This window comes from Stegostoma tigrinum, unplaced genomic scaffold, assembly GCF_030684315.1.
Source record: "Stegostoma tigrinum isolate sSteTig4 unplaced genomic scaffold, sSteTig4.hap1 scaffold_207, whole genome shotgun sequence".
NCBI lineage: Eukaryota > Metazoa > Chordata > Chondrichthyes > Orectolobiformes > Stegostomatidae > Stegostoma > Stegostoma tigrinum.
This window is the reverse complement of record NW_026728145.1, coordinates 17278-40201: the sequence shown is the minus strand read 5'-3', so window position 1 is coordinate 40201 and position 22924 is coordinate 17278. Positions and strand designations below refer to the sequence as shown.

Below are 22924 nucleotides of genomic sequence, written 5' to 3'. Positions count from 1 at the left end.
AACTCATCAACAAGAGTAAGTGGCAGGCAAATGAGATACATCATACATCTAAAAGCAGTTTGTTGTTTAAAAGTGGAACTAACTTTAATTTGTATGCGTACAATAGAATCAGGAAGAATAATACATATATAGCATGCAACTCATTTCACTGAACACATTTGTGCAAATAAATAATATCTCTGCAGTTCAACCAATTCCAACAGCATAACATTAGAGACAGAACATTTGGAAATGATACAGAAATTTCAGATACTAATGATTTAAAGAGGAGTACAGATGAAGATCGGGGAAACTGAACATGGTGTACACACAAAAATCCATTTCGCAATTGCAATGCCTCATTCAGGCAATTACATCTCTCTCCCTCAGTCTCAAATGGTCTTCTTCCCATTCGATTTTCTTCAACTCTCTGGGCCACCCCCAATAAGCAGTTCCCTTCCCTCCCCAGTTTAGCCTCATGCCTTCCTTTACACTGGTATGGAATGGTATCTTTCTAGTACGTTTGATTTTCAATGAACACACCGCACTGGTTTGTGACCAGGTCGGCCAGTTGAACCTCACAGAATATGAGTTGCCTGATTGTTCCATATTAACAGCCCAAATCAGGGAGCCCTGGCTGACAGATAAGAAGTGTGAGGGTCAGAGATGCTGACACCCTGGCAACTATCTCTGAATGAGGCAGTGCTAAAGTTGAAGACAGTTCATTTGTAAATAAAAGTTGAATTGGAGATCGACACTGGCCTCAGTGTATTTAAAATACATCTCCAGCACTGGGTTTGAATATTATTGTTATCCTTTTGTTATCAAACATCTCTGTGTGCAGTGATCAGCAGGGTTATAACATGGAGATGTGGGAACAGGATTGTTTAGATTCCCTACAGTGTGGAAACAGGCCCTTTGGCCCAACAAGTGCACACCAAAAGTTGGAGCATCCCACCCAGACCCACGCCCCTGAACACTATGGGCAATTTAGCATGGCCAATCCACCTAGCATGCACCTCTTCGGACTGTGGGAGGAGACCGGAGCACCTGGAGGAAACCCACGCAGACACAGGGACAAGGTGCAAATTCCACACAGACAGTTGCCTGAGGCTGGAATTGAACCTGGGTCCCCAGTGCTGTGAAGCTGCAGTGCTAACCACTGAGCCACCGTGCCGCCCCATATCGTGTTGCTTTTGCACAAACTTTGACAAAGAGGAAAAGGCCACTGATAATGGGAACTGCAGATGCTGGAGAATCCAAGATAACAAAGTGTGGAGCTGGATGAACACAGCAGGCCAAGCAGCATCATAGGAGCACAAAAGCTGACATTTCAGGCCTAGACCCTTCATCAGAGAGGGGGATGGGAGAGGGAACTGGAATAAATAGGGAGGGGGGGGGGATGTGGACCGAAGATGGAGAGAAAACAAGATAGGTAGAGAGGAGAGTACAGGTGAGGAGGGAGGGAGGTGATAGGTCAGTCCAGGTCAAGGAGGCAGGATGAGGTGGGAGGTAGGAAATGGAGGTGTGGCTTGAGGTGGGAGGAAGGGATGGGTGAGAGGAACAACAGGTTAGGGAGGCGGAGACAGGCTGGGCTGGTTTTGGGATGCAGTTGGGGAGGGGGAGATTTTGAAGCTTGTGAAGTCCACATTGGTACCATTGGGTTGCAGGGTTCCCAAGCGGATGAGGAGTTGCTGTCCTTGCAACCTTCAGGTGGCATTATTGTGGCACTGCAGGAGGCCCATGATGGACATGTCGTCTAAGGAATGGGAGGGGGAGTTAAAATGGTTCGCAACTGGGAGGTGCAGTTGTTTGTTGCGAACCGAGCGGAGGTGTTCTGCAAAACGGTCCCCAAGCCCCTGCTTGGTTTCCTCAATGCAGAGCGGGTCAGGAGTGAGGGGGCAGGTCACTGTGAGGGGGGGTCAGGACTGCAGGGGCAAGTCACTGTGAGCGGGTCAGCACGGAGGGGTAGGTTGCTGTGAGGGGGTAGGTCGCTGTGAGCGGGTCAAGACTGAGGCGGCAAGTCGCTGTGAGTGGGTGAGGACTGAGGGGACAAGTTGCTGTGAGCGGGTAAGGACGGAGAGGGCAAGTCCCTGTGATTGTGACAGGACTGAAGGGGCGAGTCGCTGTGAGCGGGTCAGGACTGCAGAGAGAAGTCGCTGTGAGCAGGTCAGGACTGCAGGGGCGAGTCAGTGTGAGCGGGTCAGGAGTGAGGGGGCAAGTCGCGGTGAGCAGGTCAGGACGGAGGGGGCAATTCGCTGTGAGCATTTCACTGAGGCACTGTATCCCATTTCCCTCTGTCAGTGCATCCCATTTGTCTCAGTCATGGCATCACAAACCCCTTCGGTCACTGCATCCCTGTTCCCTCCGTCACTGCATCCCTGTTCCCTCCGTCACTGCATCCCATTTCACTCCGTCACTGCATCCCATTTCACTCCGTCACTGCATCCCATTTCCCACAGCCACTGCATGCCATTTCACTCAGTCACTGCACGCCATTTCACTCAGTCACTGCATCCATGCTGCATGGTCCATGCAATGTATAAATGTGGCATAAAATCCTTACTTGGATGTTCATTTCCTCTTGTAATAACATGTGGCATCATGAGCATCCTTAATCACTTGCATTTAATCGGAAAGCCTGGTCCAAACACCAGATAACATGACAGTCCGAACAGAACGCATTTTCCAATGCTTTAAACATAGAGTCATGTGTGTCTCAGTGAATAAAAATCCTCCTCATTTTACCGCAATTAAATCTCATAATAAAGGGAGTATGTCTGAAAGTTGTCTCATCCGAAGGAAAACAGACTTGCTCCAGGAAAGCTGCTAAAATATATCAACAAAAATATATATGAAATGATTCTAGAAATTTCTGCAACACAAAGATCAAAGGAAACAATAGTTTGATGAACACACTGTCAAGTGTTGCACTTACACATCACATTTTGGAAAACAAACCACATTGATTTTCTACTTTATAAAAAAAATTGTTCCAAGTCTTCATTATGCAGCAGAGAACTGAAAAGGTGTAGACTTTTAACCTGCATAGAAAGTATGTGCGGAAGTTAAAACAAACAAAAAAAAGCCACTTCTGTCCTAAAAAGACAATATTATATTACAAAAAGGCAGGGAAATTGGAGAATGCAGCATCATGCTTCCTGCAGAGATCAAGTTTTGTCTGTGTCGTAAAAAACAAAAGAACTGTGGGCACTGTAAATCAGCAACAAAAGCAGAAGTTGCTGGAAAAGCTCAGCAGGTCTGGCAGCATCAGTCAAGAGTGAGATCTGAGGAAGGGTCACAGGACGCGAAACATTAACTCTGACATTGTCTACGTCATAGTGAGTTATGTCTCTTGCTTCAGCAAAATCCAACCAACTCTGAATGAAAATCAATGCTTAAGAAATATCCAAAACATCCGCTGTCCCCGTTGTGGCTTCTTCTGCATTGGGGAAACGATAAAGAGGCTTGGGGACCGCTTTTCAGAACACCTACGCTCAGTTTGCAGTAAACAACTGCACTTCCCAGTCACGAACCATTTCAACTCCCCCTCCCATTCCCGAGAGGACATGTCCAACCTGGGCCTCCTGCAGTGCCATAATGACGCCACCCGAAGGTTGCAGGAACAGCAACTCATATTCTGCTTGGGAACCCTGCAGCCCAATGGTATCAATGTGGATTTCACAAGCTTCCAAATCTCCTGTCCTGCCACTGCATCCCAAAACCAGCCCAGCTCGTCCCCGCCTCCCTAACCTATTCTTCCTCTCACCCATCCCCCCTCCCACCTCATGCCGCACCCCTATTTCCCCTCATCCCGCTCCCTTGACCTGTCCGGCCTCCCCAGACTGACCTATCCCCTCCCTGCCTCCGTACCCATACTCTCCTCTCCACCGATCTTCTCCTCCATCCATCTTCCATCCGCCTCTCCCTCTCTCCCTATTTATTTCAGAACCCGCACCCCCTCCCCATTTTCTGAAGAAGGTTCTCGGCCCGAAACGTCAGCTTTTGTGCTCCTAAGATGCTGCTTGGCCTGCTGTCTTCATCCAGCTCCACACGTTGTTATCTCGCATTCTCCAGCATCTGCAGTTCCCATTATCTCTCCAAAACAAAGGCTGCAGTCTTTCAAAACCCAATCTCAGATTTTGCAGATAGTCCTCACCCTGAAAAAATACCAAATATGTATGAAGAGGAAAACTGGAGGTGAAACCATTCAAAAATTTTTCATTGGCACAACAAATGTTCCAACTGTAAAAGCAGGTTAAGCACCTGTATATAAGGAAACTTTAAACAGACACTTACAGCCAACAAATGTGAGAAATATCCATTTCTTGCTGGATGACCAATTTTGCTGTTGGGAAAATAGGCCTAGGCTTAGCAATGTACATTCAAACAAGATAGCAACCTCTCAGATCTCAACACTCACAGTCGTAGAGTTCTGTTTTCACAGGTTGGAGTATAATAGCATCAAGCACAATACACCAAATCTTCTTTGGCACCTTTTCCTTCCATAAAACTGCTTTTAGTAGATGCGCACAGAATTCATTTTATACACGTTGAACGGTTGCTAAGTTCAAGATGCCAGTTCCAGCACTTTGACTTGCATCTGCTTCATCATCAAAACAGAGCAAAATAAAGACCCACTCTTTGTAAGTCACGTTTTCCATTTTTAGTGACAAGGTGAAGTGCGAGAACTGCTCACTTGATGTTAAAATCTCTTAAGTATGTACCTATATATTTCAATTCTGTGAAATATGTGGAATGAGTTCGAGAGAAGGATTAATTTTGTTGCGCTGGGAGAGAGCTGGGACAGATAAAATAGGTTGAATGGCCTCCTCCCATGCTAAAAATGTCCATAACTGTTCTTGGCCCTGCTAAATTGAAGTGGCCATCCTTTCATTGTGACTGTGAGACGCAGCATGTTACGATAGATGGCATAATGAAGAAATCCTTTGTTATTCATGAACTTTTCAGCACTCGGCATTCTTCCGAAGTCAAATGTTCGATATGTACCTGTTGCACTGACTTGGTTCCAAACAGTTATAATGTGGAGGTGCTGGTGTTGGACTAGGATAGACAAAGTCAGAAGTCACATGGCATCAGGTTATAATCTGACAGGTTAATTTGAAATCACACAAGCTTTTGGAATGCAGTCCCTTCATCAGGTGCGGTCAGAGAGGAAAACACACAGACACACAATTGATAAGCAGACAGATCAAAACATCATACAACTGGTGTGAGTGGAGTGTCAGATAATAAGTCTTCATCCAGGATGTTTGTTTGTTTGCAGATATTTTGTTGAAGAAACACACAACTTGTAGTTACAGTCAGTGTGGTATCTTATAAATTCTTGCTTTTGAAATAAAGGTTAAAACTCTAAGACAGATTCTGAACACAAGCCTCTAAACTACAAGTCAGAGTCTGACCTGAGATGTCACCTTTTGGACATTCCTGTTGCGCTGCCTGATTATCATGACAACACAGCACTGACATTGACTTTATAAACGCTTTACTTGCCTCTAACACTCTTGGTCACCTGTATGGAGTTATTATCTGACACTCCACTCACGCCAATTCTATGATCTTTTGATCTCTCTGCTGATAAGCTGTGTCTCTGTGGTCACCTCACTAACTGCACCTGATGAAGGGGCTGCACTCCAAAAGCTTGTGTGATTTCAAATGAACCTGTTGGACGACAAGCTGGTGTCATGTGACTTCTGACTTCAAACACTTATAGAATGTGTTTTCAATCCTATCGTGACTTGACAATAAGTCAACTTCTTAAAATTTATAAAATGAGAATGTCAAGTGAAGTATGTCTAACCTTGAGCGCTTGAAAAAGGAAATATTACAACCATCGTCTAGTCAGACAGTAAAGACAGAAGGAATGATTTCATCGACTGTGTCTGACACCACACAATTAATCCCCCTGATGGAAGAAAGGTTGGCTGCGTTCTGTTTCTTCAGGAACATCCAGCTAATACCACCTTACTACTGCTTTTTTTATTCATCTGGTGTTCCATCTAATTCCTTGCAGTCTTGGTCAAACCTTCATGTAATTTATTTAAATTTTCAATAAAATAAATTTAACTTTATATTCCACAATTTTAACATCTCCTTTTAAGGTTTGAACGGTTCACTTCGTACACTGCACATGTTGTGTCAATAATTAGAGAACATGGTGGAAAAATCAAGATATATTGACAAGTAAACAAATGGCTAACTTCTGTTTCCTTGTCAGTCATGCCTTTTGAACAGAACATAAAGTTGCGCAACTATGTAGAGATAACAATTTAAAACTGGGAAGACCACTTTGTGGTCCCCACACCAATCTCTATTCACTACCGACTGATTGCATTACTCCGCCTTGGCAACAATGTAATATTACACTTGTCTCAGCACAACCTTGGCATCTTGTTTATCCCATGATGAACGTCCGACCACACATTCATGCAATCCCTAAAGCTGTCTCTTTACATCTTTTCAATCCTGCCTACATGTCTTTTGTCTCGGCTCATTAGCAGTGAAACCTTCACCTGGAACTACTTCACTTCTGGACCTGACAATTCCAATGCATTCCCTGATGGAGACCCACATTTGTCCATTGAACACTTGAGGTCGTCTAAAACTCCACTGCCTGAGTCTCAACTTGAACCAATTCCTATTCTCTGTACTTTCTACCTGACTGATACTATGAACAGTAATTTTATTAAATTCTCATTTTTGTTTACAAATCGTTACTTGGCTATGCCTATCGCTATTTTGGTAATCTCCACCAGTCCAACCATACTTCAGGAAATCTGCACTCGTCTAATTATGTCCTCTTGCCCACTCTTGATTTTAAACGGCCCACTACTAGTTGCCAAACGTTTAATTGTGTCGGCTTCAAACCCAAGAAGAGACTTCCTACACCTTCAGCGAGCAAACTCACATCCAGAACCTCAACCCAAGCAACAAATCCTCTCAAAACTCGCTAACTTCCTACACCTCTTAGCCTCTGTACATTTCCTCTTTTAAGGCACTTTTTCAAACAATCCTCTTTCATCAAGCTCTTGATCATCAGAACTAACAACTTAATAAGGCTCAGTTGTATTCTGGGATCGTTAATACTCCAATCAGACGCCTTCAAAGTTTCCCTCCATTAAAGAGATTTTATAAGTGGTTGAAGTCATTGCCAAGCAGAGGGGGACGAATTGGGGAGTTATTTCAAAGAGCTACGATATGCCAAACGACCTCCTTCCACACTGGCCAACTCTGATTGTACAAAAACAAAAATGATTTTCAGACTTGGGAAGATCCCTCAAAAATGTCACAAGAAACCAGCTTTTGGGCAGAGTCGAGCTGCTGAGATGATAGACCAGGATTTAGGGGTACCAGGAGTGATAATATGCTGAACACAATCAAATTTTGAGGTTGTAGAATGATGTGGTCTTCGGCATTTTTGACACTTGGACCGTTTTCCTTCCTTTCCACAGAACAAGTCAAATAGCGGCAGCACAATGTTGCATGGCCGCTCAAGCTTGCTCCACCGTCGATGATGATTGTGGCTGGTCTTCCACATCAATTCAACTTTTGCTCATATCTCATCCTCTTTTCATAACATCGATCTATTCGCGTGTCGTATCCCTCTTGCTAACTTAATGAGAATTCATTCCAATCAATGAACTTCTAACGCTGACCCACCCCAGGTCAAAAAATTCAGCTGAGATCAGGAACTGATCTAGCCTGTATGGCTGAGCTGGCTTTTAAAAAGTTTGCCGGTGAGAGTCCCAGTGAGAAACATTCATTAAAAAAAAATAATTGCATGGATTGCTCTCCAATCCTAAACTCTATTCAAATTCAGTTGGTTTGTGATGCAGACTGATGCCCTGCACAGAGGGCTCAATTGCCACACCAGTGAGCTGACCACAAAGGGTCTTCGCCTCAACCCCTCTACTTCCCTGAGGCATGGTGATCTTCAGGTTAAATCATAACCAGTTGTCTCTCTCTAAGGAGTCGCCAAATGGCGTGCTAAGACTTTACCTTTAACCCTGATAACATGGCAACAAGCAGATAACTCAGCTGATGTCACTGACTAATAGAATCCTCAACTATACTAATATGAACGATGTGATATCATCAGAAGGCATGCTCAACTAAGTTTTAATTTGCAAATTAACTTAACAACCATTCAATCAATATTACTGAAGTACTCATATTACTGATCGTCTCGATACAACCTTGTGGTTACATCTGTTCATAAGTGAAGTGTAATGTAATTGCACTTACTGTGGTTTTATCAATGTGATCCTGCAATGAGTCAATAAGCAGGTCACTCACAGGTTGCCAGTGTGGACCCCCTCAGCTGTTATCACATGAGCCTCAAGATCATCCAGAACTTTGTGCAGTTCTTGAAGTTTCTCCAACGCCTTTTCCACCTGTTTCTGCCAGTTGCTCGCACGGATTTTCAGTTGTTCCCAATTTTCCTTCACTTCTGTTGACTGTTTGCGGACAGCTTTGGCAATTCTCTGGGCTCTCTCTTCCGGGGCAGGTTCTGGAAATATGGAATGCAAATAATTTATCAACTATTCATGATTTTGATTGATAGATTTTCTTTCTAATCCCCTTTCCTTTAAAAGGTCTCTATGGACTTTCTCCTGAAATTGGGATATATAGTATAAGACGAAAGATTTTGGTACAGGCACATCAATGATAAATTCTGTAATGAGCTGGCAGGTCGCAGAGCCATTAACAGAGAATCACAGAGAACCAATACGAAGCCAAATAAAATTCTGCAGATATTTGAAATTTGTCACTACCAAGGAAACTTTAAAGAAGGAAAAGGATTAGTGACTAAATGGGTACAATTCTCAACAAAAGATTTGAAAAATCCTTTCAGGATATCTTTCATAGCTATGAGACAAACATCCAACACAAACCAACTTTCATCTTTCAGGACTGGCAAGTTAGAATGATAAACCCAAAGTCTACCCTGCATAGTTCTCTCTAGAACTCACTTAATGAGGTTGTTAAGAGATGTAGAGATAACCAAGTGTGCAGCTGGATGAACACAGCAGGCCAAGCAGCATCTGAGGAGCACAAAAGCTGACATGTTGGGCCGAGACCTTTCATCAGAAAAGGCGGAGGGGGAGAGAGTTCTGAAATAAATAGTGAGAGAGGGGGAGGCGGATCAAAGATGGTTAGAGGAGAAGATAGGTGGAGAGGAGACAGACAAGTTAAAGAGGTGGGGATGGAGCCAGCAGAGGTGAGTGTAGGTGGGGAGGTAGGGAGGGGATAGGTCAGTCCAGGGAGGACGAACAGGTCTCCGGGGCGGGAAGAGGTTAGGAGGTAGGAAATGGGGGTGGGGTTTGAGGTGGTAGGATGGGACAGGTGGGCTGGTTTTGGGATGCGGGAGGGGGAGGGGTGATTTTGAAGCTTGTCAAGTCCACATTGATACCATGGAGTGCAGGGTTCCCAAGCGCAATATGAGGTGCTGCTCCTGCAACCTTCAGGTGGCATCGTTGTGGCATTGCAGGAGGCCCAGGATGGACATGTTACCTGAGGATTGGTAGGGAGAGTCGAAACAGTTCACGACTGGGAGATGCAGTTCTTTAGTGCAAACTGAGCACAGGTGAAGCGGTCCCCAAACCTCTGTTTGGTTTCCCCGATGTAGAGGGGGCCACAATGGCAACAGTGGATACAGTCGACCACATTAGCAGATGTGCAGGTAAACATCTGTTTGATGAGGAAATTCTTCCTGGGGCCTGGGATGGGGGTGAGGGGGGAGGTATCGGGACCAGTGAATTTTAAACGTTGTGATGACAACATTTATTGATATGCAGGCAAAAGTGCTGGGTGTAGGGAGTGCTAGAGGGGAGTGTGGAGCGGATAAGGGGGTCACCTAAGGGTGGTGGGAAAAATGTCTTTGGTGGTGGGGTCGGATTGCGGATGGCAGAAGGGTCGGAGGACGACGCATTGAATCCGGATGTTGGTGGGGTGGTATGTGAGGGCGAGGAGGACACTGTTTTGGTAGTTATTATGGGGTGCGGGTGTGAGGGATGAGTTGTGGGAAACGCGGGTGACACGGTCGAGGGCGTTTTTGACCACTGAGGAGGGGGGAGTTCCGGTCCTTGAACAACCCTCAACAGTTTCTCTTTCAATTCCTCCCACTTCCTACAGACAAAGTGGGTGGCCAGGGTAGCCAAATGGGCCCAAGCTATGCCTGCCTCTTTGTAGGTTACACAGAACGCTCCCTCTTCCGTACCTACACTGGCCCTCAACCCCACCTCTTCCTCCGTTACATCGATGACTGTATCGGCACCGCCTCGTGTTCCCACAAGGGGCTCTAACAGTTCATCCACTTCACCAACACCTTCCTCCCGAACTTGAAGTTAACCTGGACAATCTCTGATACCGCTCTCTCCTACCTGGACCACTCTATTTCCAACCACTGACAAACAAATATCCATTTCAACTCCACCAATTCCCACAGCTACCAAGATTACACCTCCTCCCACCATATTCCTGCAACAATTCATCCCCTATTCCCCATTCCTTTGCCTCTGCATCTGCACTCCCAGGATGAGGTATTCTATTCCTGTATATCTCAGATGTCCTCATTTTTCAAGGACCACAACTTGCCCCGCTCTGTGGTTGATAACGCCCTCGACCGTGTCTCCAGCATTTCCTGCAACAAATCCCTCTCACCCAACCCCGCAACAACAACCAAAACAAAGTCTCCCTCGTCCTGACGTACCACCCCACCAACCTCCGGATACAACGCATCATCCTTCAAAACTTTCAGATTCTCTGGGAGGCTACGGAGGAGGTGGTGGAGCCTTGGGCCTTGATCTTTGAATCCTCATCGTCTACAGGTTTAGTACCAGAAGGCTGGAGGGTTGCAAATGTTGTGCCCTTGTTCAAAGAGGGCAGTAGAGATGACCCAGGTAATTATAAACCCAGTGAGCCTTACGTCTGTTGTAGGAAATGTTTTGGAAAGGATTATAAGAGAGGGGATTTATAATCATCGAGCAAGCACCAATTTGATGGGAGATAGTCAACATGGATTTGTCAAGGGCAGGTCATGTCTCACAAGTCTCATTGAGTAATTTTGGAAGGTGACCAAGCACGTGGATGAGGATCGGGCAGTTGACGTGGTGGACATGGACTTCAGTAAAGCCTTCGATAAGGTTCCACATGGTAGGCTATTGGAGAAAACATGGAGACATGGGATTGAGGGAGATTTAGCAGGTTGGATTAGAAACTGGCTTTGGCTAAGGAGGCAACCAGTGGTGGTTGATAGAAAATATTCAGCCTGGAGTCTGGTTACTACTGGTTTGTCTCAAGGATCTGTTTTGGGACCACTGCTGTTTGTCATTTTTAGAAATGACTTGGACGGAGGCATTGGTAGATCGGTTAGTAAGTTTGCAGATGACACTCAAGTCGGTGGAGTGGTGGACAATGTGGAAGAATGTTGCAGGTGACAGGTAGACTTGGATGAACTGCAGAATTGGGCGGAAAGGTGGCAGATGGAGTTCAATGCGGATAAATGTGAGGTGATTCACTTTGGGATGAATAATAGGAAGGCAGAATATTGGGTCAATGGAAAGATTCTTGGTAGTGTTGCTGTGCAGAGGGTGTCCATCTATGTCGATCCCTGAAAATTGCCATCCAGGTTGATCATGCTGTGAAGAAGGCTGACGGTCTTTTAGGTTTTATTGGCAGTGGGATTGAGATCCAGAGCAACTGTCCAAACAGCTGGTGCGGTCTCATTTGGAATATTGCGTACAGTTCTGGTCGCCCCATTACAGGAAGGATGTGGAAGCATTGGAAAAGGTGCAGAGGAGATGTTGCCTGGTCCCGAGCGAAGGTCTTCTGAAGAAAGGCTGAGGGACTTGGGTCTGTACTCATTGGAGAAAAGGTGGTTCAGAGGGGATTTAATAGAGACATACAAGATGATCAGTGGATGAGACAGGGTGGACAGTGTGGGTCTTTTACCGAGGATGATGACGTCAGCTTGTATGAGGGGGCACAGCTAAACAGTGAGGGATAATAGATTTGAGATAGATATCAGAGGCAGGTTCTTTACGCAGAGAGTGGTAAGGATGTGGAACCCCCTGCCTGCCAATGCAGTTAGCTCAGCCACATTAGGGGCATTTCAACAGTCCTTGGATAAGCATATGGATGATAATGGGATCGTGTAGGGGGATGGGCTTAGATTAGTTCACTGGTCCATCCACATCATCGCAATGAGCAAAAAAGCACACCGTTGTCTCTACTTCACAGGAGGCTAAGGCAATTCCGTGTGCCCACAAGGGCAACTTTCATTGATGTACCACAGAAAGCATCCTACCTGGATGCAGATCACAGCACGGTTCCTCTAGCAAAACAATCCCTAATTATTATGGCTCCTGCCTTTCTTCTTCCAGGCAGAATTGTTTCTGCTTTGTCATAACTAATTTGGGAGAAAATCCACGCTCAGTCTAAGTTAATTCTTCCAACAATTCAGATACCATGGAATACTGAGCAATGAGTTGGTGTGTGAGAAAAAGAGAGAGAGAGGGAGGGAGAGAGAGAGAGAGGGAGAGAGAGAGAGGGGGAGAGAGAGAGAGAGGGAGAGAGAGAGAGAGAGAGAGAGAGAGAGAGAGAGAGACAAAGCCAGAGAGGTTGGGGGGGGTGGGGGAGGGAGAGAGAGCGCGAGAGAGGGAGAGCGCGAGAGAGGGAGAGCGCGAGAGAGGGAGAGCGCGAGAGAGGGAGAGCGAGCGCGAGAGAGGGAGAGCGAGCGCGAGAGAGAGAGAGAGAGCGCGAGAGAGAGCGCGAGAGAGAGAGAGAGCGAGCGAGAGAGAGAGCGCGAGAGAGAGCGCGAGAGAGAGCGCGAGAGAGAGAGAGATGGGCAATGAGGGAGAGAGGGAGAGACAGACAGACAGAATAGGTGACAGAATGTGAGTGTGTGAGCGCCTGCATCAGACACTGAGAGAGATGTTGCTCAGGTGGAGATAGTTGAGAGTGTCGATCACCAACAATCTCTCCTGGTCCACCCAGATCGTCGCAATGGGCAAAAAAGCACACCAAATGTCTCTATTTCCCCAGCAGGCGAAGGTAATTTGGAGTGTCCGCAAGGTCAACTTTCATTCATGTACCAGAGAAAGCATCCTATCTGGATGCATGTCACAGCATGGTTTGGCAACAGCTCTTCCTAAGACCACAAGAAACTGCAGAGTCATGAACACAGCATAGTCCATCATGCAAACCAGCCTTCCATTCGTTGATTCCACCTCTACTTCCCGCTGCCTCGGCAAAGAAACTGACATAATCAAAGGCCCTTCTCACCCCACAATTACACTCTCTTCGCCCTTTTTTGGAAGGGAAGATGTAAAAAAAGTTTGTATACATGCGTGAAAAGATTCAAGAACAGCTTCTTCACCACTGTTATTGGACATCTGAATAGGACACTGAAAAGCTTAAATCTAATTTTGATCTTGCTCTCTGTGCATCTTCTCTGTAGCTGTCACTATGTTCCGTTTCACTAATGCGCCTTGTTTGATATCACCTGTCTATACTGCATGCAGAAGAAAACTTTTCACTGTACCTGGGCACATGTGACAATGATGACTCAAATCAAGATAATAAAATGTGAGGCTGGATGAACACAGCAGGCCAAGCAGCATCTCAGGAGCACAAAAGCTGACGTTTCGGGCCAAGACCCTTCATCAGAGATGCTGCTTGGCCTGCTGTGTTCATCCAGCCTCACATTTTATTATCTTGGATTCTCCAGCATCTGCAGCTCCCATTATCTCTGACTCAAATCAAATTGACTGTGTGCAAGAGAGAGGTGAGCATATGATTGTGCTCAAGAGTGCAAAGACAGTGCATGAAAGTGTGTGTGTGCGCACGACAGAATGTGTGTGCCAGTGACTGTGCTTGAGAGTGTGTGAAAGGGAGTTCGCACAAGAAGGGAGTGTTACAGCATGCATGAGGGAGTGAGTGTGTCTGTAAGTGTGAGTGAGCTTGACAGCAAGTGAATTTGCAAACCTAAGTGTGTGAGGGAGAGATTTGTGGTAGTGTGTGTGTACTTGAGAGTAAGAGCATTGGCAAAAGATCCTGCGACAGTGCATGCAAGTGTGCCACAGAATGTGTGCAAGACCGTGTACGACTGTGTGACGGTATGGAGTATGAATGAGTGAGAATGTGACAGAGTGTGTTCGTGAGAGACTGTGTTCCTGACTTTTTTTTGTGTGTGTTTAGTGTGTTTGTGCATGAGGGACAGAATATGCATGTGCAACATAGTGTGACTGTGAACCTCTGTTGGTGCCTGTGAGTGAAGTGATGGGGAGAACAGGGAGAGGAGAGATAAAGACTGAGAGAGAGAGAGAGACAGACAGAGAGAGAGACAGACAGACAGAGAGACACAGACAGAGAGAGAGAGAGACACAGAGAGAGAGACAGAGAGAGAGAGAGAGACAGACAGAGAGAGACAGACAGACAGAGAGAGACAGACAGAGAGAGAGAGACAGACAGAGAGAGAGAGACAGAGGGAGAGAGACAGAGAGAGACAGAGAGAGAGACAGAGAGAGAGAGACAGAGAGAGAGAGAGAGAGAGCGAGAGAGAGAGAGAGAGAGAGAGAGAGAGAGAGCGCATGAGAGAGAGATGAGATGAGGAATTAGGAATGATGAGTGGTCAATACCTGGAGGAAAAAAAGAACAGTGTGTGAGTGTTAAGAGAAGCCGCTGGATGTAATATGGAGGCTATTGTTTTATTGATTGTACTAAATGAAAAGCAAGTGTCACCTTTCAGTGTTAGGGGACAGGAGATGTGCATTAGAGAAGGAGATATAGTCAGCCTTGTTATGGACAGCAGACACGTTGCAAATGCATAGAAACTGACATGAAAGTTTTCTTGTCAATGTGTAAATAGGTGAGACAAATATGACGAGTTAATATTGTACCTTTGCGCTCAGTAAAATCATGGAATCATGAATCAGAGAACCCTTACAGTGTGGAAACAGGTCGGTCAGCCCAACATGTCCACACTGCCCCTCACAGCATCCCACCCAGACCCATCCACCTATAACTCACCTAACCTACACATCACTGAACACCTTGGGAAATTTAGCATGGCCAATCCACCGACCTTGCACATCTTTTGACTGTGGGAGCAAACTCGAGCATCCGGAGAAAACCCATGCAGGCACATGGAGAATGTGCAAACTCCATACAGAAAGTCACCAAAGGGTGGAATTGAGACAGCGGTGTTAACCAGAGCCACTGTGCTCTATATTATGCGAATTCAGCTGCAAGCATTTTTTTTTAAAGAAGGGAAACTTACCATCGTCACAGGATTAGAGTGGTTTCAATCTTCTATCAGCTTTTAGAACCTTATCCATATCTGCCTTCACAAGGGCAAGGTGATGGTAATGGTGTGAGACCGGTTAGTATGCAGCAGCTCGCCGTGCAAAAAATTAACGGCACTTTCATTGCTTTTTTCCTAGGGGCATAACAGAAAGACAAGAACATGAAAAAATCCTGAAATCTTTCTCCAATTTCAATCTCAAAGGGACCATCCGTTCCTCAAAAGTCATAACCAAACTGAACATGGGCCTCCTGCAGTGCCACAAATGATGCCACCCCAAAGTTGCAGGAACAGCAACTCATATTCCGCTTGGGAACCCTGCAGCACAATGGACATGGCTGACAGCTCTGTCAACCACGAATGCAAGGAATGCTCAGTTGAGGAAGAATGCAGACATTTCGGAATCCCTCCAGCAGAAGATATCATTAGAACAAATGGATCTGTCTGGACAGTCCTGTTTGTAGATTTTGGGAAGTAAGACTCTATTGTTTGTCATCAAGGATATGGTTGAGTGATCATATTCAGACTGAAGAGACCAAGAATGTGAGGCTGGAGAATGGGTACAGAACCATGCCTCTCGGAATTCCTGTGTGTAGAGGCGTGATTCTCCACCCATAATGCAACCAACAAACAGATACAATTGGACCCCCACACACAAACCCATACAGATCAAAACCGGAAATGACAGTACTCATGGTAACAGACTGGACAGTGTCAATTCCAGACAGAGTAGAATAACATCGTTTCATTGGAGGCTGTACCGATGATGTCACCGATCATGGTGACGAAACGTCTGAATGAGAAGAAGCCAGCTCGGCGAGCAAGTGCACAACCTCAATCAGAGAACTGGCTGTTTTGAACTACCTTGTTCAAGAGTTTCAGTTTTGATTTTGAATGTTAAATCTTGCTCCCACATAGGGATGGAGGATTACTGTTAACAGCTGCATTCTAACTAATTCAGATCGAATCATTATTGTTTTGACCAGTCTTCGGGTCAGGCTCCCTCGGTGACTGAGTCTCCCAAATTGTTAAGTTCCCTCGTGAAAGACTCCCCTTCTTTACACACCCAACTAGATCCACCTCAGTTGGTACGAATTAAGCTGATTAAAAAGGATCTTTGTCTTGTGGATACCTTCCTATGCTTCAGAAGGAGTCAAGATAACTCAGGGTGACACGGTGACTCAGTAGTTAGTAATGCTACCTCACAGCACCAGGGACCCGAGTTCCATTCCAGCCTCGGATGACTGTCTGTGTGGAGTTTGCACATTCTCCCCTTGTCTGTGTGGGTTTCTGCTGGGTGCTCTGGTTTCCTCCCACAGTCCAGAGATGTGCAGGTTAGGTGGATTGGCAATGCTGAATTACCCACAGTGCCCACGGATGTGTAGGTTAGGTACATTAGCCATGGGAAATGCAGGCTGACAGGGATAGAGTAGGGGAATGGGGATGGGTCTAGGTGGGATGCTCTTTGGAGGGTTGCTGTGGGCTTGTTGAACTGAGTGGCCTGTTTCCACACTGGGGATTCTGTAAAACTAGCTTCTCCTGAACTCGTGAGAGAGTGAGTTTATCAATTGCTAAATGCAACAAGTCATAAGGCACCACAAATATGCACAAGTTAGAAACAAGAAATTAGCTCAAAAACCATAAAAGTTAAAAGGGATACGGATACTTCAGCCTTTGGATTGTTTGTGAAGAATAGAAAGTGGGATGTTGTGGCCACTAAGTTGGGCGATCCCCGTAATGTTGATATGAATTCAGCAGTTAATTTTGAGATTCTTGTTGAAATTCTTTTGACCTTGTTTCCCTTTTGACATTGCCCAGGTTTGCAGAGCTCAGAGCAAGAGATTTTCTTTTCTTCTTACCTGCAGCATAGGGCGATGAAACGGCTGTCCCAGAGCTGTGACCTCCGCAACTCCTGAGACCACACGAGCACATTCGCCCAGGAATACACACGGACTGATACGAAAGAACTATCGGGATAACAATACTCAGCGTGGTACTGGAAAAGACAGCATGTACAAACAGAAAACAGCTGTAAATAGTGTCAAGAGGTGAAATCAAGTGATAAAGCGAAATTCATGGCTCTTTGCTTGCGTGCTCATTGTATTCAGAACAAAATCAACAAATTAATAGCACATTTCTAGGTTGACGGGCATGATTTTATAGCTATTACAAAGACATGGTTACAAGGAGATCAACACTGGAGCTAAGTGCGCAGGGCTATACGACATTCCAAAAAGACAGGCAGGAGGGAAAGTGACTGTAAGCAAAGAAATTAGTATGAGAGCAAGAAACGATCTTGGATCGGAAGATGTAGAATCCAATTTTATTTATTTGTTAATGGGAGGAGGACATCCCTAGCTACGCAGTGTTTATTGTCCATCCCTAATTGCCCAGGGGACAGTTCAAAGTCAATCATATTGCTGTGGGTCTGCAGTCACATGTAGGCCAGATCATGTAAGGGTGGCAGTTTCCTTCCCTAAAGCACATCAGTGAACCAGGTGAGTTTTTCTGACATTTGGCAATGAATTCATGGTCATCATTATATTCTTAACTCATGATTTTCTTTTATATTGAATTCAAATTCCACCATCTGCTGTGCTGGAATTTGAACACAGGTCCCCAGAATGTTATCTCAGTCTCTGAATTAACAGTCCAGCAATAATACCACTAGGCCATTTCCTCCCCCATCGTGGAACAAGAAAGCCTGTAGCTGACTCCCACTTGGGAAAAACAGTGAACCAGGAGCTTCTTAAATGGGCGATCGCATCTCCTTACATTTTAAGACAGCCATGGATAATCAGGACCTTGTGGGAAGGGACGAAATTGGGGGAGGGAAAATTACATCAGTGTTAGGTAGGAGCTGAGCAGTATTAATTGGGAGGAGCTTTTATTGAACAAGTCAACATTTGATCCGTGGGAGTTATTGAAAGACCTACTCTTCAGTTCAGAACTGGCCTATTCCAGGGAAGGAGGAATGACAAGGATGGCAATCTAAGGACGTACGGACATAAGAAATAAAACAGGAGTAGGCCATCTGTCTCTTCCAGCTCGTTCCGCTGATCTTTTTTGCGGACTCAGCTCCACTTACCCTCCCATTCACCATAACCCTCAATTCCTTTCCTGTTCAAAGATCTATCTGTTTTGGCTTTCAAAACATTCAACAAGGGAACCTCAACTGTTTCAGTGGGCAGAGAATTCCACAGATTCACAACCCTTTGGATGAAGAAGCTCATCCTCAACTCAGTTTTAAATCTGTTCACACTTATTTTGAGGCTGTGCCCCCGAGTTGGAATTTCGCCCATCAGTGGAAACAATTTCCGATCCATTTGTTTCATAATTTTAAAAGTTTCTATTAGATCACCCCTCATTCTTCTAAATTCCAGTGACTGCAATCCTAGTCTACTCAATCTCTCCCCATACAGCAACATTTTTAATTCTGGAATCAACCTCGTGAACCTCCTTTGCACCCCCTCCAGTGCCAGTACATCCTTTCTCAAGTGAGGAGACTAAAACTGTACAAACTACTCCACACCAAGCCTCACCAGCACCCAAAACAACTGTAGCATACCCTCCCGATTTTTAAACTGCATCACTCTCGCAATGAAGGACACTATTCCATTTGCTGTCTCAATTACCAGCCGCATCTGCAAACTACCTGATTCAGACACAAGACTGCCCAGCTCCCTCTAGGAGCAGCATGCTACAATTTTTCACCATTTTAGCAAGACTCCATTTTTCCATAATTGCTACCAAAATGGATACCCTCACATCTACCATCATTGGACTCCATCTGCTAGACCCTTGTCCATTCACTTAAACTTTCTGCATCCTTCCGCAGATTTTCATCGTCCTCTTCAGACTTTACTCTCTCACTCATTTTAGTGTCATCTGTGAACAGAGAAAAATACAGTGCAGAACAGGTCCTTCGGCCCTCGATGTTGCGCCAACCTGTGAACTAATCTAAGCCCATTCCCTCACACTATCCCATCATCATCTATATGCTTATCCAAGGACTGTTCAAATGCCCTGAATGTGGCTGAGTTAACTGCATTGGCAGGCAGGGCATTCCACGCCCTTACCACTCTCTGGGTAAAGAACCTGCCTCTGACAGCTGTCTTCAATCCATCACCCCTCAATTTGTAGCTGAGCCCCCTCGTACAAGCCAACATCATCATCCTAGGAAAAAGACTCTCACCGTCCACCCTGACTCATCTTTCTCTGATCGTCTTGTATGTTTCTATTAAAGGCCCTCTTAGCCTTCTTCTCCCCAATGAGGACAGACTCGAGTCGCTCAGCCTTCTCTCATAAGACCTTCACTCCAGACCAGGCAACATCCTGGTAAATCTCCTCTGCTCCTTTTCCAAAGCTTCCGAATTCGTCCCGCAATGGAGCGACCAGAACAGGTCGCACGAGCGTTTTGTGCAGTTGCAGCATGACATCACGGCTCTGGAACTCAATCCCTCTACCAATAAAGTCTAACACACCGTATGCCTTCTTCACAGCACTATCAACATGGGTGGCAACTTTCAGAGATCTGTGTACATGGACGCCAAGGACCCTCTGCACATCCGCACTACCAAGAATCTTTCCATTGGCCCAGTATTGTACCTTCCTATTATTCCTCCCAAAGCGAATCACCTCACATTGAACTCCATTTGCCACCTTACCGCCCAATTTTGCACTTTATCCAAGTTTCCCTGCAACATGCGACATTCTTCCACATTGTCCACCACTCCACCGACTTTAGTGTCATTTGCAAACTTACTAACCCATCCACCTATGCCTGCATCCAAGTCATTTATAAAAATGACAAACAGCAGTGGGCCAAAAACAGATCCTTGAGGCACACCACTAGTCACCGGACTCCAGGCCGAATATTTTCCATCAAACACCACTGGTTGCCTTTTTACCGAAAGCCAGTTTCTAATCCAAACTGCTAAATCTCCCTCAATCACATGGCTCCGTATTTTCTCCAATAGCCTACCATGTGGAACCTTATCAAAGGCTTTATTGAAGTCCATGTACACTACGTCAACTGGCCTTCTCTCATCCACATGCTTGGTCACCTCCTCAAAATCTCCATGACGTTTGTGAGACACAACCTGCCCTTGACAAATCCATGTTGACCATCTCCAATCAAATTGTTGCTTCCGAGATGATTATAAACCCGATCTCTTATAACCCTTTCCAAAACTTTTCCTGCAACAGACGTAAGGCTCACTGGCTGTAATTGCCTGGCTCATCTCTACTGCCCTTCTTGAACAAGGGCACAACATTTGCAATCCTCCAGTTCTCTGGTGTTAAACCTGCAGACAATGAGGACTCAAAGATCAAAGCCAAGGGCTCCGCCACCTCCTCCCGAGCTTTCCAGAGAATTCTCGGAAAAATCCTCTCAGGCCCAGGGGATTTATCTAGCTTCACACCTTCTAGAATTGATAACATCTCCTCCTTACTAACCTGAATCCTTTCAAGTCTAATAGCATGTATCTCAGTCGTCTCCTCGACGATATTCTCCTCTTCCTCAGTGAAAACAGATGAGAAATATTCATTTAGCACCTCTCCGATCTCTACCCGGTCCACACACAACTTCCCACTTCTGTCTTTGATTGGCCCTATTCCTACCCCAGTCATCCTTATATTCCTCACATACCTTGAGAAAACTTTACGGATCTCCTTTATTCTACCTGCGAATGACTGCTCAGGACCCCTCCTTGCGCTTCTTAACTCTCTCTTTAAATCCTTCCTTGCTCATCTGTAACTCTCCATCGCATCAACTGATCCATCTCATCTCAACATCACATAAGCCTCGCTCTTCTGCTTAACTCGAGATACAATTTCTTTAGTAAACCACGGTTCCCCTACCTTATCACTGACCCCTGCCTGACAGGGATGTACCTATCAAGGACACGCCATATCTGTTACTTAAACCAGCTCCCCATTTCGATTGTCCCCATCCCCTGCATTTTGCGACCCCATTCTTTGCCTCCTAAGTCTTGCCCAATTATAATTGCCTTCCCCCATCTCTAAGTCTTGCCCTGTGGCATGTTCCTCTCCCACTCCATCGCTAAACTAAACGTAACCGAATTATGGTCACTCTCTCCAAAGTGCTCATCTACCACTAAATCAAACACCTGGCCTGGTTCACTGTCAAGTACCAGATCCAGTGTGGCCTCCCCTCTTGTCGGCCCTTCGACGTACCGTGTCGGGAAACGCTCCTGCGTGCATTGGACGAAAACTCGTCCATCCGACGTACGAGAGTTACAGCATTTCCAGTCAATGCTTCGGAAGTTAAAGTCTCCCATAATGACCACCCTGTTCCTTTCACTCCTGCCCAGAATCGTTTTGCCAATCCTCTCCTTCAGATCCCTGGAACTTTGCAGAGGCCTATTAAAAAACTCCCAACAGTGTGGCCTCTCCTCTCCTATTTCTGACATCAGCCCATCCCACCTCAGTAGACCAGTCCTCCTCAAAAGTTTTTTCAGCCTCCGTTATACTGTCCTCGACAAACAAAGCCACACCTCCCCCTCTTTTCCCACCTTACCTGATCTTACTCAAAGATCTGAACCCTGGAACCTGCAACATCCATTCCTGACCCTGCTCTATCCATGTCTCCGTAATGGCCACAACATCGAAGCCCCAGGTACCTATCCATGCTGCAACCTCACCTCGCTTATTCCGGATACTCCTGGCAGTCAAGTAGACACACTTCAATTCAGCTTGCTGTTTGCCAGCACACTCCTGTGACACTGAGATCCTGTCCATGTCCTCTCTATTCTCTTTCTCCTGTGTACTGAAACTACACCACAGTTTCCCACCCCCTTGCTAAGCTAGTTTAAACCCACCCGAACAGCACTAGCAAATTTCCCGCCCAGGATATTAGTGCCCCTCTGGTTCAAGTGGATACCGTCCTGTTTGTAGAGGTCCCACCTTCCCCAGAATGAGCCCCAATTGTCCATGTACCTGAAGCCCTCCCACCTGCAGCATCCCTGCAGCCACGTCTTCAGCTGAAATCTCTCCCTGTTCTTTGCCTCGCTATCACTTGGCACGGGTAACAAACCAGAGATAACCACTCCGTTTGTTTGAGCTCTCAGCTTCCAGCGGAGCTCCCTGAAATCCTGCCTGACGTCCCTATCCCTCTTTCTACCTATGTCGTTGGTACCTATGTGGACCATGGCTTGGGGCTGGTCACCCTCTCCCTTCAGGACCCTAAAGACACTATCCGAGACAACACGGACCCTAGCACCTGGAGGCAACGCACCAATCGTGAGTATCTTCGGTTCCAAACAAGCCTTCTATCTGTCCCTCTAACTATTCAGTCCCCAATGACTAACACTCTCCTCCTATACCCCCTTCCCTTCGTTGCAAGAGCGACAGACTCTGTGCCAGAGACCTGCACCCCAGTCAGTATTGAGGTAATGCCTCATCGTAAGGAGGTCAGAATTGACGGAGTGGCAAATATTTAGAGGGTCAGTACTGAGGCAGTGCACAACCGTCAGAGGGTCAGTGCTTAAGGAGAACCCCATTATCAGAAGGTCAACACGAATGGAGAGTCACATCGTCAATGGTTCAGTCCTGAGGAACACTTCATTATCATAGGGTCAGTCCTGAGGCAGTGCTTCA

General features: G+C 45.9%; 1 long non-coding RNA gene across 5 annotated transcripts in view; it reads right to left on the bottom strand.

Moving 5' to 3' along the window:
• Positions 1 to 58: 58 nt before the first annotated feature.
• The window catches only part of LOC132207921 (uncharacterized), a 36953-nt gene continuing 14087 nt past the window's right edge, over positions 59 to 22924 (bottom strand). For 3 of the 5 annotated variants that reach the window (XR_009443998.1, XR_009444000.1, XR_009443999.1), the window contains exons 2-5: positions 17164 to 17300; positions 15281 to 15439; positions 8245 to 8509; positions 59 to 4139 (exon numbers count right to left, since the gene is read on the bottom strand). This is a non-coding gene — a long non-coding RNA (uncharacterized LOC132207921). Of the gene's footprint in view, positions 4140 to 4278; positions 4328 to 8244; positions 8510 to 15280; positions 15440 to 17163; positions 17827 to 22924 lie in introns of those variants that run through there. The other 2 variants (XR_009444001.1, XR_009443997.1) reach the window with 2 other exon arrangements.